Raw genomic sequence first — 19,752 nt, forward strand, 5'->3', positions numbered from 1 at the left:
TTTTCTTTTCGTTTAACTGATTGTTTAATACTAAAGATTAAATATTTAAGTGATTAAAAATCTGTTTGTAGTAGCTGGTATGAATATCTGCCAGCTAGTAGGAAAATCTACCAGCATGTAGTGTGTGACTCAATAACCGAAAGGTTCCTTTGTACTCGAAGTCTATAGACCAAACTTTTTGAGCGCTGTTTTTTATCGTTCAATAAACAATATTGATTTATCTTTAACTTAGAGGTTTCAACTTATTCTAACTCAAAGTTTTTTTCTGTATATATTTCTGTTCATTTTTTTGAGTTCTTTACGTGATTTATGTCATTCTAGCTGAATATTAAAGTATATGTTTTAGTTTTCAGTTAAATAAATTAAAGAGGCTAAAGTATTTCAAAAAACATTGTATTTCCTGAGGCTCATGTATCTTAACCTTAAGTATGTTAAGTAATTATAATACTTTAAACAATTAAAACAGCAAAACTTATATTTTCAAACAAAAGTTTGTTCTTTAATTTTTTTTCACATGTTTAGTTTTTCTATAGTATATGTCATATTTTTTTTGTTCATTAATGTCGGCTGAATTTGTAAAAGTATTAGTGCTAAATGTTTAAAGTTATGTTGTTTTCTTATTTTATATGTAAAAATATTAAAAGTAAAGAAATGGAGTAAATAAAATAATTTTATTTCTAATTTTAAGTTTGTTTTTAAGATATCCTTGACTAAAAAGCTTATACATTAATTGTATTACAAAATACTGACATAGATTAATATAAAAAGTATAAATTATAAACACACTTTTAAAATTAAAAAAAAAAAAAGAAGATTTCAAAAATACAAGAATTTAATTTATAAAATTACTTTGTAACATTATCGAAAAAAAAATTTCAATTTATGAATAGATCTTAACTACATTCTCAAATGTTATGTTTTCTTTGTAAATTAATTAATACTTAGTGTTAGTATTTAAATTGATATAAATGTTTTATAAGCCAGATTAGGATTCATTATATTAAAAACAAGATGTATAACTGAATTTTATCTTTTAGCTTATACTAGCTAAATAATGAGCATTTTAGGAAGTAATAAAAAAATTCATAATAACAAATATCATAATACCTAAACTATCACTAAGAAAACAACTTCAAAATTAATTACATGTTTTTTAAGTACAAAAAACAAATGGTTATCAAAACACTTTATTTTATTTTGAAAACAGTTATATTAGTAAATATTGTATAATAATCAATTTATAAAATATATTTTTTTACTTGATATTTAATAAAAATTTATCTAATAAAACAAACTAAAGTAAAAGCCATTTTCGATTAACTTTACAGTGTACTTTTAACATAACATATTAAAAAAAAACCTCTAAACATATAAAGCATAAACATATTGGCAGAAAATATAACATTTTTTTTAGTTTTAATATTACTAATTAAAGTTTTATAACAATTTAAGTTTGTATCATCAAAAAATTGATAAACACATTCTAACGAAGACATAAAAAGTTCTAAATCATTTGATTGCGGTGTTTGTAACAAAATCTTTAAGTATAGGTTGCAACTGACTATTCACAAAAGAACTCATACAGGAGAAAAGCCGTACAAATGTGAAGATTGTGATAAAAGTTTGACTCGGAAAAGTAGTTTAACAAGACACATGATGTTGCATAGCGGAATAAAGAATTTAAAATGTCATGTCTGTTTTAAAACATTGTTCAAAAAACGCTTTAAACAGACACATGCTAACTCACACTAAAGAGAAATCATTCAAATGTAATCAGTGTGACATATGTTTTACTCAAAAAGATAGTGTTTGTTCATAAAGGTAAGAAAGATTTTAAATGTGAAGTTTGTGAAAAAGATTATTTAAAAACTCATATGTTTACTCATACAAAAATAAAAGTTCGTGAATGTAATATTTGCAAGAAGAAGTTTTTACAGAAAAGTCAGTTAATTAATCACTTAAGAATTTACTTAAGAGAAAAACCTTATGGTTGTGCAGAATGTGGAAAATAGTTTACGAAATCTTCAGGTCGAAATCAGCATATAAGTAATTGTCATAAAAAATTAAGTAAGGAACAGCAATCAAAGCTATAGTGTAAAATACAAAGAAGTATTGTTCATAACTATCTTAAGTCAATATCTGAGTACAATTCAAATTACAACTAATGGTTTCTTGCAGCTAGTTTGCGGTATATAAAATCTTTAAATACAGTTTATAGTGGATTGTTTTGTATATTACTGTTTACAGGTTTGCATCAGCCTACTCTGCACTAGCTTTGTTTATTTTTTAAGTGTTTAATGAACTAGTTGTATCTAAACAATTCCATGTATAAATATAAAAACTTTAAAATTTTGTTATATATACTTTTTTGATAACATATTTTGTTAAATAGAAGTACTTAAAGTTACAAAGTCTCCTATATAGAACATTTTTATGTATTGTATTTTTTTTTGGTGTTAAAGTTTGTTCCTGTAAGTTATTAATACTATTTTGTAAATTATGATAATTTTGTTTGGTGTGATTTATACGAACTCATCATAAGGAGTTAATAAAAAACAGCAATCGATACTTAAGTGCAAAATTGGAAAAAGAAATCTTTATGACTATTTTAAGACAATATCTGAACACAAATCTAAAGATCTTTGTTGTAAGAGGTTTGTTTTTCGTCTAATATTAGATGTTATAAAATATTAGAAAACTTTTAATTTTTTTTAAGTGATGTATAAATGAGTATCAAAATATATATATACTACACTGATCTACAATGCTATACTTTTGTGTGTAAATTTATATGTTCCGTGTAGTAGTTTCACATTCTAAAAACGATCTTTAAAATCGATAAAAATAATAAATTTATATACTTGTTGTTTTTTCTTTTATTATTTAATTTAAAAGGTACGTAAGCACTAGTGACGGTATCGATATCGTTTATAGAACATTTAATTCTTATTAATTACTTTCGTTTAGTTATTTGAATTTATATACTTGTGATATTAACAAAAATTACAAGAATTTAATTTAATTTTTAGTAATAAATAAAACTCAAAGTTCGGAATTTTTAAAACACTAGTTAAAATTTAATTCAAAAAAGTAAAACTTAATTAGTGTTTTAGTTTGTTAGGTTTGTATAACTATAAGAACTTATAAAACTAATAAAGTAAAACAAAAAATAAGTAGAGATGTTATAGTTAAATATATAAAGGAAACTTATTTGCTTAAATTGAAATGTTTAAACACTTTAAACTTTTCTTTTTTAATATTTTTTTTCTTAGTTTAAGAGAAAAGTAAGTTATTAGTGTAGATCAATTTTGTTTGTTTTTGGTTATTCTGCACAAAATTTTCCAATGAAGATAATTTCTAACAAATTATACTTAATGTTTTCATATCTTGAATCAAACGTTTTAAAATGGTAGAGCACTAGTCTTTAATGCTTATCTAATAAAATACTTATTAAATGATGTAAATATTTCATTAATGCTTGATTATTATAAGTAAATTTAGTGTTTATGAAAATGTTATAATTTACCAATTTGATAAAAAAAAAACATTAAGCTCTTATAGCTAAGAAATATCGTTAGTGTTTATTAGTTTTTAACAAAACCTAATAGACAAAACATACAAGTTTGAAAAAAGAACAAAAAACAAATTAAGTTATCGTTTGTAAATAGATACTAAGTAAATAGAAACTTTAACTTTGTTTACCTTAAGTGATGTACAAATAGGTAACAATTCATAAATTTTTTGTGACAATTTAATATTTTTTATTACTTGTCGTCAGTAATTTATACTGTGAGGTAACCGAAATTAAATAAAAATTTTTCTTCAAAAACAAAAGAGTAAATAAACTTATTAAGTGATTAATGAGAATACGAATAAATATAAAGTAATCAAAAAAAAATTAAATTTAATTTAAAGGAAACAAAATGTTTAGTTTAACTAAATAGAGTATATAAAATATAATTTTTCTTTAATTTTGATATAGTTTCTAACTTGACAAGGTCAAAAAAAATATATAGCAAGAAATAATTGTTTTAAATCTAAATACTATTAATTTTTTGCTTAATGTTTATTATTTATTTATTTTTAGAATTTTTAACTATTGTTTGTCTTCACTTGAGTTTTTACTTTAAAAAAATTCAACACTATTTAGGTAAAAATAATCGATCCTAATTTAAAATTATTTAGAAGTTTGTCTGATATATATTCTTTTATAGAAGCAGCTTATTTTGTAAATTATACAAAATTTAATTAATTCTTGTATTAGGCCTTTTAGCTGCACTTCTAATACAAATTTCGAAAAAATATAATTCTCAGAACTCTTCATTGTACGATGACTTCGAAAAGATTTTTATTTTGTTCTCAAAAACACGTGATATGTCTGCAATATATGGTAGTTTCAAAACTATCGTGAACTTTTCAGGTCTATATGTCTTAGTCTTGTTTAGATTATTATCATGTAAAGTTTAATTTGATCATCAAGTTTGAAATTATTCTATAAAAAACTCATTAGTTTTAGTATTAATACTTACAAGTTATCTTTGAAAACTAGTAATAATAACTAGTCTAATATGCTCATAAGTATAAATTTGTTTAAAAAATGTTTAGTTCATATTATTTAGAAAATTTGTAAACTTGAATATACGACTGAAGTTATTTTAAGTTTAAAGATCTAAACAATACAGTTTTTGTTATTACTATAAAATTAATAAAAAACTATAAATGAAAACTGAAAAAACATCGAATTTTTTATGGGTACAAAGTAGTAACAATTTTTAATTTTTTAGTGAAAAAATATATATTTGACTAGTTTTCGTCAGTTATTTATATTAGAAGCTAAACATTAAATTATAAACAGTTTTAAGTAAAAAAGAAAAAATAAACTAATTAAGTCATCAATGAGAGTAATAACCAATGTAAATTAACCATTTAATAAAATTTTAATACAGTTAAAAAAACAGAAGCAATTTAATTGTACACTACAGAAGTTTTGTTTTAATTTTTTATTCGACGTTCAACTGAAATTTAACTACTGATTTCGAAACAAATATAATTTTCAGAATTCTTCATTGTATGTTTATTTCGTTAATAATTTTATTTTTTTATCAAATACACGTGATATACCTGCAATATATGGTAGTTTTAAAACTAATAGGAATTTCTTAGGTCTGTATACCTTAGTCTTGTTAAGGTTATTGCCTTGTATAATTCAATTTTATTGTCAAGTTTGAAATATTTCATTGATAAAATCATTAGTTTTAAAATTAATTACTAACAAATTAGATTTTAACCCTACAATAACATGAAATTATTTAGTTTTAATACCAATTTTTAGAAAATGTTTAAGTATAATTATTTTTTTAAATCCGTTATGAGTAGCTAAACTGATATGGTCAGTCTTTGTAAAATTAAAAAATCAAAGCCAAAAAGTTTAAACACAACAAATATCTAAAATATTTGCTAGAATCTGTTTTAATAGAGTTCAACTTTTAATTATCAAAAAATAATGTTTGTTATAGATGAAGTTTTTTCTTTTAATTAAAAAAGATAATGATTTTAACTAAGTAATAACAAATAAAGCAACTATGTATAATCCAGATATGAAGCATAGATTTTTTTAATAGTTTCTTATTAAAAACAGGCTATTAATAGTTATAAAATTTTATGCCATCAAAATAAAATTTAAATTTTTTTGAATATTTCATAAGCAAATTTTAGCGAAAAAAGTGATAATATCTTACTAATCATCGTTTTTTGTTGAAACTAATTTTCTTAATATTTTACAAGGGTTGCTCGAGTCTAAACAGTTTCTTGTCTTACATATAAATGTATTTTTTTCCTTAACAAACAATTTTCTGCAAAAATTATACTCGGTTATCAACGTTCTATTTAAACAGTTTGTTGCTTTGCTTTTAGCCAAAAAACTTAAAAATGTCATCCCTAGATTAATCAACCCTAGATTAATAGTAATAAAAAGAAGTGTCTATGTTTTTTTCCAAAATTAAACCACAAAATTAATAAAGTTTTTGAAACATCTTTATACAATTTAATAACTAAAACACATGAGGGTTACTATTTACTAGTTTGTAGTGATTTTAAAATAATTTGGTTATCTTTAGTTTTATGATGATATACATAATTTTTTAGCTTGATTTTAAACAATAAATAACTTTAATTCGAGAATAAAATTTTAGCAAAGCTTCACACTGCTAACAGATTGGCTACTAAACCTGAATCTTTGAATTTGAGAAATCTAAAAGAAAGTTTAAAACCTGGAATTATGAGAAATATTACTAAAATACCTAAAATTTTATACTATTTTAGATCTTAAGTAATAGAATTTCAATTTAACACGATATATGTCTATAATATCGACAAAAACTTTTTATCTTTATCAAAACTTTTTATATCTAAAAGCATATTTAAAGTAGCTTTACAGTATCTTTTAAATGTTGCGTTACCAATTAACACGGTCTTTTACTTTGAATTTAAAATTACACTAAAAGTAGACCTAATAACGTGTACTTTAAAAAACTTTAAATAAATTCTGAAATAAATTTATCAAAAACCGGTGGCCACCTTGGTTATATCAATGTATATTAAGTTTTAAAAAAATATATAAAGTTTATAATAAACCTTACTAAAATTAAACTTAAATTAGAATACTAAAAAAAACTTAGCCTATAGTTGACAAACAAATGATAGACAAAACTATATCCAGGTTTTTTATTTTTATTAAAATTCTTTGATTAAATAATGTTTTTGTTTAATTCATAACTATAATTAGTATTGAAAGGCACTTATAAAAATTTAACATAATTATTAACTTTTTGTGTAAAAAAATATTATTACATCTATGTTAGTTTAATTGTTTAAAAAATTTTATAAAGATTTTTATTAAGTCATTTTTGAAAAATAAGAGAACAAATTTTATTTTAATTACTTAACTTGTTATGTTTAGAAGCTATAAAATAAATTCATCATATAAAAAACAAGCATACAGCAATATCTATAAAATATTTTCCATTAGCCTGTTGCTTCTAAAAAAACAACAGATATTAATTTATTACAAACTTTATATTTCACAATTTAAGTTTTAAGGTTAATTAATTTAACAAAAGTTCAGCTAGATTACTTAAATCTATGGACAATTTTGGTCAACTGAATAGTAAAGGGTGGCTAAAAGTATTAGTTATGGTATTTTCAAATGAATTTCCAAAGTAAATACTTTTTGAATAGTCACAAAAGAATTCATAGTGAAGATATTCAATACAACTGTGATGTTTGTAATAAAACTTTAATTACAAAAGTAATTTAATAAGATACATGTTGGTACATAGTGATAAGAAAGAATTTAAATGTATGGTTTGTTAGAAAGAATTTGCATATAAGCAAGTATTGAAACAGCACATTGTCACTCATACTAAAAATAAAAACTTTAAATGTGACATTTTTGACAGAAGTTTTACTCAAAAAGGATATGTTAATACACATATGTTAGTTCATACTGGTAAAAAATATTTTCAAAGTGGAGTTTGTATGAAGTGAATATAGTTACAGAATTATTGATTTTAAAATTAGATAAATGACATGTTTATAAATCATCAACAGATATTCATAGATCATAATTAGAGCAAAAAATATAAAATAGTTATATAAAAAATAAAACATCAAACATAAAACAATGCTCAATTCTAAAAGGTTACAAAGTTAAAATGTAATTAGATTAATCTTTATGTTGACATTATCATATGATATCAACTAAAAGTAAATATCAATAAATAAATAAAAATATTTACCTTTAGTTCTTATAAGGATTTGATTACCAACTATGATTAATAATGGATCGTCTGGAAGTAACTTTAATGCTAAATGTTTCAATTGTGATGTTTGCAAGAAAAATTTTAAATGTAAGTCAAACTTTACAGTTCACCAAAGAGTTCATACGGGAGAAAAGCCCTATAAGTGTGAAAAATGTGAGAAAAGTTTTGCTCAGAAAGGCAGTTTAACAAGACATATGCTGGTACATAGTGGTAGTAAAGAATTTCAATGTCATGTTTGTTTAAAAGAATTTGCATATAAACATCATTTGAAAAAGCACATGGTTACTCATACTAAAGAAAAAGCATTCAAATGTGATTTGTGTGACAAAAGTTTTACACTAAGAAGTAATGTAAAGACACACATGTTACTTCATACTGGAATAAAAGAACATTAGTGTGAAGTCTGTCAGAAGAAATTTTCAAAAAAATGTAATTTGAATCGTCATATGTTGACCCATACTAAAGTAAAAGCTTATGAATGTGACATTTGCAAGAAAAAGTTCAGTCAGAAAAGTGATTTAGTCAAACACTTTAGAATTCACTTAGGAGAAAAACCTTATGGTTGTGCAGAATGTGGAAAATGGTTTACTTATCCTGCTAGTCGTAATCATCACGTACGTACTCATCATAAAGAGTTAAGTAAAGAACAACAATCAGAACTGAAGTGTAAAATACAAAGAACCATTTTTAATGACTATCTTAAAACAATATCCGAATACAATTCTAAATACTATTGTTATTAGCATTTTGTACTCTAATAATGACTCATTGTTCCTAAAAGCTAGATTGCGGTTTATAAAATCTTTAAATACAGTCTATAGTGTTATGTACTGTTTACAGATTTGCATCAGCCTACGTTGCACTAGCTTTTTGTATTCCTTTTTAATGTTTAAAGAGTCAGTTATATAAAAAGAAATCCATGTAAAAGTATAAAAACTTAAAACTTTGTCTATATATACTTTTTTATAACCTTTTTTGTTAAATAGAAGTATTTAAGTTAATACAAGCCATGAAGTCTCATAAATAGAAACTTTTTTTTTAGATGTTTATATATTGTATATGTTTTAGTGTTGAAGTTTGTTCCTTTTAGGTTAATAATAACTTTTATGGTTTAACATATACGAACTAATCGTAAGGAGTTAAATAAAGAAACAGCAATCAAAACTCAAGCTCAAAATTCAAAGAACAATTGTTTATAAGTATCTTACAACAATATCTGAACACAATTCTAAATATTTTTTGAAAGCGGTTTTTTTCATCTAAAAATTAAATATAAGAAAACTTAAAATTTTTGTTAAGTGATGTATAAATAAGTATCAAAATATATATATCATACTGATCTACAATGCTATACTTTTGTGTGTAAATTTATATGTTCCATGTTGTAGGTTCATATTCTAAAAAGAATCTTGGGAATCGATAAAAATCATTAATTTATGTATTTGTTGTTTTTTTTTAATTAAATTCAAAATGTACGTAAGCACTAATGACAGTAACTTTGACACGTTTGTAAAATTTTTAGTTCTCGTTAGTTATTGTTTGTTTAGTTATTTGAATTTATATACTTATAATGTTTATAAAAAATTGATGAAACTAAAAATAAGGTAATTTTAAAACACTTGTTACAAAATTTACGAGAGTAATTCATAACTAGTTTTTTATTTGACTATTGTAAATATAAGAACTTATATATCTAATAAATTAATAATAAAAAGTACATCGAGATTTTATAATTGAATATAGCAAGGATGTTTTTTGCTTAAATTAAAATGTTTAAATAATTTATAGTTTGATATTTTATTTTCTTGGTTTTAGAAAATAAGTTAGTTATTAGTGTAGATCAATTATTTTTCTTTCGGTAATTTTGCACAAAATTTTGCGAATAAAATAATTCTTAACTAAGTTTAGTGATGTACCGGACCCGGATCCGGACTTTTTTTTCAAATTAGAATCCGGCCGGAACCGGATCCGGACTTTTTTTTCAAATTAAAGTCCGGCCGGAACCGGATCCGGACTTTTTTTTTCAAATTAGAATCCGGCCGGATCCGGACATTAGACAAAAATGGCAATATCCGGCCGGACCCGGACCCGGATAGTGAGTCCGGTACATCACTAGTATAAACTAGCCTGAGTTAGAATGAGGTTTTTAAAAACTAAAAAAAAAGAACTTAAATCTAATAATAAGTAGAACAGCTAGCCACAAGGTTTACAAATTTAGGTGTTATTGAAAATATAATTTTAATGAAAATTGAAAATCTGAAATCAAGTTCTTGAACAAAATACAGTACAAAATTACAAAATATTGAAAACTGGATCAGCTCAAACCCATTCAAAATTTGAAAGAAAACTAGCCTGAGTTTTTATAAAAAACTAAACTAGCCTGAGGTAGTCCAAGATTTTCTAAAATTCCTAAAAATTTTCAAACTAGCAGGGTTGCCACTGTTTACGTCATTAAAACTATCTAGAGTGAGTATAAACAAGCCTGAGTCAGAATGAGGTTTTTAGAAACTGGAAAAATTACTTTAATCTAATAATCAGTTAAACAGCTAGCAAAGTTTGACAATTTGGTAGTAAAGTTGTGAACTGATTGTGGTACACTTAACTTATTAGTACTACCCTTCATATTCAAATCCTACCTTATTTAATTAATATCTAACAAATACTAAATTCTAACTGAGACTACTTTCTATAATCAGACACGACAGTTTTGAGTGATGAATCTTTTATATAAAACACAACAAGAAATACTAGCATATACAAAATTATTAATACTTTGGTAACACTTTAAAAACTGGAAGCTCTTTAAATCTATATCAAAAGACTTAAAACAATAAACTAAAAATTAAATAAAACTTTCAGTAACAGAAAACTGTAAAATTTTTAAAAAACTATTAAACTATAAACCTGGCTTAAATATTTCAACAATTAAACACCAGTTGAAATATTCACTTTTAAAACAAAACACTACTTACAATAACCATTCACAAAAAAGTTCAAGATATTTTGTTGCATCAAGCTGCACACCAAACTAACTAACTGCTTACATATAAACTGCCTGTCATGCTCTGATGTTTTGTTGCATCAGTATTTAGTTTGAAACATTTCGTCATATGACTCTCATTGGCTCGTACATTCAACCGTATTAACTCTAAATATTCTCTGAGCTCAACTTTAAACAATAAATAATGCAAGTGTTCATTTCAAAGTTTCCAATTTTACAACATATGTAAAAAGTTGCATTTCTGAAATGTTTATTTCATAGTTTAAATCTAAACAAATGCAAATTAGTCACGTGTACAAAATGAGCCAATCACGGTAGGTGTTTAGTTTTAACTGACGAAAATGACTCTTATTAATTTACACAGGGTTTGATTTTGAAAGATACTTTTCAGTATGCTCTTTTTTACTAAAAAGATCCGGGTCCGGCCGGATCTCTGTTAGGATCCGGCCGGAACCGGATCCGGACTTTTTTTTTTCAAATTAGAATCCGGCCGGAACCGGATCCGGACTTTTTTTTCAAATTAAAGTCCGGCCGGAACCGGATCCAGACTTTTTTTTCAAATTAGAATCCGGCCGGATCCGGATATCAGACAAAAATGGCAATATCCGGCCGGACCCGGACCCGGATAGTGAGTCCGGTACATCACTAACTAAGTTATACTAAATGTTTTCATATCTTTAATCAAACGTTTTAAAACGAAGGAGCACTACTTTTTATAATTATTTATTAAAATATTTATTAAATAAAGTAAGTATCTACGATAATGCTTGATTTTTGTAAGTATAAGTAGGCTTATATTAAAATAATAATTAACAAATTTGTATAAATGTAAAAAAAAAAAACATTCAGCTATTTTAACTAGGAAATATTAAATATATAAAACGTTAGTTTCAATTATTTTTTAGCCAAAACGTATAGACAAAACATACAAGTTTGAAACAGGAACAAAAAACAATTCAAGTTATCGTTAATAAATAGATACTAAATTAAGAAAATAGAAACTAAACAATATTGACTTTAAGTGATGTACAAATAAGTAACAATTCATAAATTTGTTTGTGAAATATTAATATATTATATTACTTGGTGTCAATAATTTATACTAGAAGCTAAACAAAACATTATAAATATTTATCTTCCAAAACAAAAAAAAATAAATAAACTAATTAAGTGATAAATGAGAATAATAAAAAATAAAAAGTAAACAATAAATAAAATTGAAATAAAATTAAAGAAAACAAAATGGTTAGTTTAACTAAATAAAGAACTATGATATATATTTATAATTTTGATAAAGCTTTTAACTTGACAAGGTCAAAAAAATATTGTAAGAAGTATTAATTTCAAATCTAAATATTACTAATTATTTGCTTAATGTTTATTATATATTTATTTTAAAGCAATAAGAAGCGTTTGTCTTAATTTGAGGTTTCACTTTTAATAATTTCAACACTTAGGTAAAGAAAATTCGATCCCAGTTTTAAATTATTTGAAAGTTTGTCTGACATAGCTTCTTTTATAGGACCAGTTTAATTTGTATACTATACAACTTTTATTTAATTCTAGTTTTAGGCCTTTTTAATGCACTTTTAATACTGATTTCAAAACATATATAATTTTTTGAATTCTTCATTGTACGTTTATTTTGTTAAGACTTTTATTTTTTCCTAAAACACACGTGATATGTCTGCAATATATATTAGTTTCAAAACTACCGTGAACTTATCAGGTCTATATACCTTAGTATTGTTTAGGTTATTTCCATGCAGGAGTAAACTTGATTATCAAAATTGAAATAATTATTTTCAAAAATTGTTAGTTTTATAATTATTACTAACAATTTAGATTTAAAACCAAGTATAAAATAAATTAATTTAAGTTTAATACCAGTTTTAAATTATTTTTTAAATATAACTGTTTTTATTAATGTCTTTATAAGTAGATGGACTGAGCTAGTCAGTCTTTTTAAATAAAATTAAGATCACAAAAACTAAGAACATTATATATTTAAAAGAATGTTAATAATTTAACCTTTTTTTTCAAATTTCAATACTTTGACCTATTTATGACATCATATCATAATCAAGTTGAAAGTTTTGTATAGACTATAGAAGCGAATTTTCTAATAAAAGTGACAATACCTGATTAAACATCGTTTTCGTTAAAATTTTTTTTATCATATTTTTACAGGGTTCGCACTAGAAATTAGTCTAAACACGCCCTTCTTCAATATAAATATAGATTTTTCTTAAATGATTTTCTGCAAAACTTATATTCGCTTCCGAACACTCAGTTTAATTATTTTTTTGGTTTGCTGTCAGCAAAACATCTTTTTAAAGTCCCTAACTAGAACATTAATACTAATAAAAGCAAGTGTCTTTATTTTATTCTAAAATTGTATTATTAGTCATAGTTTTGAATCATCTGTTATACTAGCTAACAACTAAGACACATGAAGGTTATGCCCGTTCATATTTTACCTTTTTGTTTGAACTACGTGAGCACAATTTCATATTATCATTTTACACAAAACAGAAGTATAAGTTAAAAAAAGCGTTATAAAAGTAAATTCAATGACCACTAAAGAAAAACCCTAACAGTTTTTTATAAGTATCTGGTTTACAAAAAGTATCTTGATCATCTAAACATACAACTAGTGATGTACCGGACTCACAATTTCGGGTCCGGCCGGACCCGGATCTGAACTTTTTTCTCAAATTAGAATCCGGTCGGTACCGAACTCGGACTTTTTTTACAAATCAGAATCCGGCCGGAACCGGATCAAGACTTTTTTTTTCAAATTAGAATCCGGCCGGATCCGGGTATCAGGCAAAAATGGCAATATCCGGCCGGACCGGGACCCGGATAGTGAGTCCGGTACATCACTAATATAAACTAGCCTGAGTCAGAATGAGGTTTTAAAAAACTGAAAAAAAAAAGAACTTTAATCTAATAATAAGTAGAACAGCTAGCCAAAAGGTTTATAATTATAGGTGTTACTTACAATTATAAATATGTAATCAAGTTCTTGAACAAAATACACTAGAAAATTACAAAATATTAAAAACTGGATCAGCTCAAACTCAGTCAAAATCTAGAAGAAAACTAGCCTGAGTTTTTATAAAAAACTAAAATAGCCTGAGGCAGTCCAAGATTTTCTAAAATTCCCTAAAAATTTTAAACTAGCAGGGTTGCCACTGTTTATGTCAACAAAACTAGCTAGAGTGAGTATAAACTAGCCTGAGTCAGAATGAGGTTTTTAAAAACTGAAAAAATTACTTAATCTAACAATCAGTAGAACAGCTAGCAAAGGTTGACAATTTGGTAGTAAAGTTGTAGACTGATTGTTGTACACTTAACTTATTAGTACTACCCATCATAATTTAATTCTACCTCATTTAATTAATATCTAACAAATACTAAATTTCAACTGAGACTACTTTCTATAATCAGACACGACAGTTTTGAGTGATGAATCTTTTATATAAAACACAACAAGAAATACTAGCATATACAAAATTATTAATTACTTTGGTAACACTTTAAAAACTTGAAGCTATTTAAATCTAAATCAAAAGACTTAAAACAATAAACTAAAAATTAAATAAAACTTTCAGTAAAGAAGAAACTGTGAAATTTTTAATAAACTATAAACCTGGCTTAAATATTTAAACATTTAAACACCTGTTGAAATATTCACTTTTAAAACAAAACACTACTTACAATAAGCATTCACAAAAAAGTTCAAGATATTTTGTTGCTTCAAGCTTCACACCAAACTAACTAACTGCTTACATATAAACTGCCTGTCATGTTCTGATGTTTTGTTGCATCCGTATTTAGTTTGAAACATTTCGTCATGTGATTCTCATTGGCTCGTACATTTAACCGTTTTAATTCTTAATATTCTCTGAGCTCAACTTTAAAAAATAAATAATGCAAGTATTCATTCCAAAGTTTTCAATTTTACAACATATGTAAAGAGTTGCATTTCTGAAATGTTTATTTTATAGTTTAAATGTAAACAAATGTAAACTAGTCACGTGTACAAAATGAGCCAATCACGGTAGGTGCTTAATTTTAAGTGACGAAAATGACTCTCATTAATTTACACTGGGTTGGTTTTTGAAAAAATATTTTTCAGTATGCTTTTTTTTACTAACTAGATCCGGGTCCAACCGGATCTCTGTTAGGATCCGGCCGGAACCGAATCTGGACTTTTATTTTAAAATTAGAATTCGGCCGGAACCGGATCCGGACTTTTTTTTCAAATTAGTATCCGGCCGGAACCGGATCCGGACTTTTTTCTCAAATTAGAATCCGGCCAGATCCGGATATCAGACAAAAATGGCAATATCCGGCCGGACCCGGACCCGGATAGTGAGTCCGGTACATCACTACATACAACACATGCTTATATCAACAGCTGAAACTTTTGAAGCTTATTGAAAACAACTGTTTCTTATTATCTGGTGTGCAAAAAGTATCTTGATCATCTAAAGATGCAACTCATACTTGTAACAGCAGCTTAAAATTCTAAAGCTTATTTAAAATATTTTTTTATAGTAAGTAATCTTTATATAAATATAACTTAACTACTTTTAACCTAAACTATACATGAAATTTATTATTAAAAACAAATTTATTTTTAATTTCAAGTACAATACAAACTGATTAGTCCTCACTAAAACTTTTATTTTACATAAAAAAAAACAAATCGATTATATAAGAAATTTAGTCATACTTTTAACATTGCTAAAAGCAGACTAGGCTATCTTTAAATTCAGGATAAGTACTGAAAGATACATTACAACTTACAACAATTTCATTTCATTTCAAATAATAACAAAACTATTGAAATTTAATCTGATATTAAATTATTTTTAAATCATTCATCTACATTTTAACTTGTTTTCCTAGTAAAAGTTTTTAAGTAAATGGCTAAAATATCAGTTTATTTAGATGTTTTATTTTTATGTTTTATTTAAAACTTTAATTTAAAGTATTACTTAATGTCTTGAAATAAACGTTAACAATCTCTCAAGTTAAACAAATTTAAATTTCAAACAATTTTTTAATTAGGATAAAAATGTTTGCTTTATAAGATACTTGTCTTTTTTAATCACACTTAAGGTGTAACAAAAAAAAGCCAGCAATTAAAAAGTACTTTTTGTCTATTTTATTATATCATACCAATATTCAAATATTAGTTGGCCTACGTAATATATACTAAATACTTTATAAATAAAAAAAATAAATAAAAAGGTATGAAAAAAAGTATTTTTAAAATTATTATACATATAAAAATGAAATTATAAATATCGATTGTTTTAAGATATTTATATATATGAATCTTAGTATAACCATTAAATAGAAGGTAATTAAGTGGTAAACTTTTTTGAGAACAAAACAGTTTTACTCTTGTAAAATAATTTTTTTAAACAAGTTAGAGATTTACAACTGTTTAACTTAACAAACTTAAATGTAAACTTTAACATTTAGCAATACTTTTTTACTAAGTAGTTTTTATTAATTGAAAGTTATCATTAAAAACTTAACTATTTTAAATTAAGTACATCAATCTTTGATTTAATACACACAATTAAACATAAGTTTTAGCATTTAATTTTAAACTATGGGTGATTTTGGTCAAAACAAAAGTAATATGGTTGTTAAACGTGTTTCTTGTGATGTTTGCACTAGGACTTTCAAAACTAAATCCTACTTGAAAGTTCACAAAAGAATACATACAGGAGAAAAACCATATGAATGTAATATTTGTGAAAAAAAATTCACATTTAAAGTTAGCTTAACAAGTCATATGGTGGTACATAGTGGTATAAAAGAGTTTCAATGTCATGTTTGTCATAGATCTTTTGTTCGCTTAAGTGATATGAAACGTCACTTAGTTACTCACACTAAAGAGAAACTTTTCAAATGTGATGTTTGTGACAAAAGTTTCACTCGACAAAGTAGTGTTAAAACACATATCCTGGTTCATACTGGTTTAAAAGAACATCAATGTGAAGTTTGTAAGAACAAGTTTTCTCGAAAAACTGATTTGAAATCACATATGCTGACTCACACAAAATTGAAATCTTATGAATGTGATATTTGCAAGAAGAAGTTTTCTCAGAAAAGTCATTTAATTGATCACTTTAGAATTCACTTAGGAGAGAAGCCTTATGATGTGCAGAATGTGGGAAATGGTTTACTCAGTCTTCCAATCGAAATTATCATATACGTACTTGTCATAAAGAACTATGTAAAGAAAAGCAATCAGAACTGAAGTGTAAAATTCAAAGAACCCTAGTTCATGACTATCTTAAAACAATTTCTGAATACAATTCTATTTATGGCTAGCAGTTTACCGGTACACTTTAAATAACTCCTTTTTTTCTATTTATAATTTAAATTAATATTATTTGTAAACACACTAATTTTTGATGCTCTATTTTTGATTGTTATTTTATATGATGGAGCTACTTGAATATTAGAAAAAAAAAATATTTTAAAGCTATGAGTATATAAATTTTTGATTTTATATCTCTGATCAAAAATTTATATTATAAAAATGATTTTTTAAATAAGCGCTAACTATATAGAATGTAACTTTGTATATATTGTACATTTATGATATTTTTTACTGATATAAATTTAATAAATTAGAAATTTGTTAAAAAGATTTTTTGCAATACCGAAATATAATTTAAATTAAAATTAGTCATTTTTTTATAATATTTTAAAACACAAAAGTACTATCTAAATTTATTTAAAATATTTTTTTTGTGAATATTTAATGACCAACATTATGTAAATTTAAGAACCAAGTATTTTTTATGATTAATTTATAACATAATCATCTTTTTCAAATAGTTATGTTTGCTCCATTTAATTTTAGAAATCAAATATAAAAGTTTTTGTTATATTTATATATATATATATATATATATAACGCAAGCAAAAGAAAAACATTAATAATGATATTGATAAAAATGGTATTTATCAATATTTCAAAAATGGTTTGATGTTAATTTGGAAAAAAAAGTGTTAATAGTTTTTTTTTATTTCTAATAGCTAACAGCTCTGCTTAAAAAGTTTAATTGTCAAAAAAAAAGTTATTTGCAGCTCTTAAAATCTTTTTATTAGAACATAATACAGTTAACCTCTTAAAAGTATTGTTTAAAACACAATTTTAATAAAAGCAAGATATAAAACCAATATGTGAAAGCAATTAAAATTCCCACTTTGGCGAAGTTAATAGTTTTAATCTCCATGCATAATTCAACATAGTCAATTTATATTTTTTCTTAAATCGCAAATATTTTCATGTTTTCCGTAAATATTTGCTACTAATTAAATCTAATACCTGAGGTTAAAAAACGTGATTAGCCAACTGTAAAACTTTTACGTCGCCCCAGTTCGCTAAGCAACGAATCAATTAGCTTAAAAGTTATTTTTAATGCAACACTTAACGAAACAATTTAGAGCAAGTTCGTAGCAACCAAATTTGAATTTGTTTTAAATTATTTTAAGTTTTATAGGTCAAAAAGGTATTCGTTAAAGAGTACAGACTAACTTAGTGTTTAAAATAAATCTACACAGGATTTTTGTTAAAAGTTTTAAAAATTGCCCTAAAAAATTAAAATGTCAAAGTTTATTTAAGTTGAATATGTATTTTTTAAAGAAAAACTCACTATTGAACTTAATTTGATTCTTAAAATAGCTTAAAAAAGGCTTTTATCTATGTTCGTAAAGTTTGACCTAAACTACACTTTAAAACAAATTTTCACAAGCCGTATTACTGTTAAAACCAGGGTTTCCCAAAGTGGGCGATTTCGCCCCCCTGGGGGCAATTTAAGTATGTCAGGGGGCGAATGGGGGGCGATTTTAGAATTTTTGACAATCATAAAGTTTTTAATTTCTATCTTGTTATTTTACTATTTTTAGCTTGCGATTCAATATTAGACCCTGAGGTAAAACTTAAAGAAAAAAGTTCAATTTCATTATGTAAAATATAGATTTTATTCAGAACATGTAGATAAGAATGTAGAGTTTTTCAGAAAACATCGAGATGAGAAAACAAAACAGTGAAAATCACAAACATGTTCAAAAATCTACACAAAGTTTTGAAGATGGAAAATTAGCTTCTTATTATCTGTCTCTCATAGTTGCTAGACAAGGACTGCCTCACACCATTTTGGAAAACAACACGTTTATTTCTGTCTTAAAATCAGTTCTGGAAAAAAGTCAATATTATAAAAATACCAGTAATGTTTTATGTTCGATTCCTTTAATTTAAGCAACAACACTGTGAAAAGACGTATATATGAAATATCAGAATGTGTTAAACAAAATTTAGTTCGAATGATGTGCAATAATTTTTTTTCGATGCAGGTTGACGAATCTTTCTTTGCCGGAGGATAAATGTCTTTTTCTTGTTTGCGTGCGTTTAATAGTTGATGATACAACATACGAAGAACTAGCGTTCTCCCAACTAATGGAAACGCATGTCACATGAAGGCTTGTGTTGGAATAATTAAAATATATTTTTAAGTAAACAAAGTACCTTTAAAACATCTTATAGGAGTTGCAACAGATAGTTCTCCGTCTATGTTAGGAAAGTATCGTGGATTGGTCACATATTACGTAGAATTAAACCCTGATATACTTACTGTTCATTTCGTTATATATCGCCAACATTTAGTTGCAAAAAATATGAGCGTCCGTTTAAATGACTCATTGAACTTAGTGGTAAAAGCTGTCAACAAAATAAAAGGGTCTACAAAGTCTTCTGTTTAAACAGCTGTGCAATGACAATGATGAGGTTTTTGATAAGTTGATAATGCATACAAAATTGAAATAGTTATCAAAGAAAACTGTCTAGAAAGTTTTTGGCTATTTTTAGTTTAGTTATTGATTTTTTTTGAA

General features: G+C 25.0%; 1 pseudogene; it reads left to right on the top strand.

The window, feature by feature from the left end:
- Positions 1-560: 560 nt before the first annotated feature.
- On the top strand, positions 561-19,342 carry LOC145839371 (uncharacterized; annotated as a pseudogene).
- Positions 19,343-19,752: the final 410 nt, after the last annotated feature.

This window comes from Thalia democratica, chromosome 6, assembly GCF_965202585.1.
Source record: "Thalia democratica chromosome 6, ktThaDemo2.hap1.1, whole genome shotgun sequence".
Lineage (NCBI taxonomy): Eukaryota > Metazoa > Chordata > Thaliacea > Salpida > Salpidae > Thalia > Thalia democratica.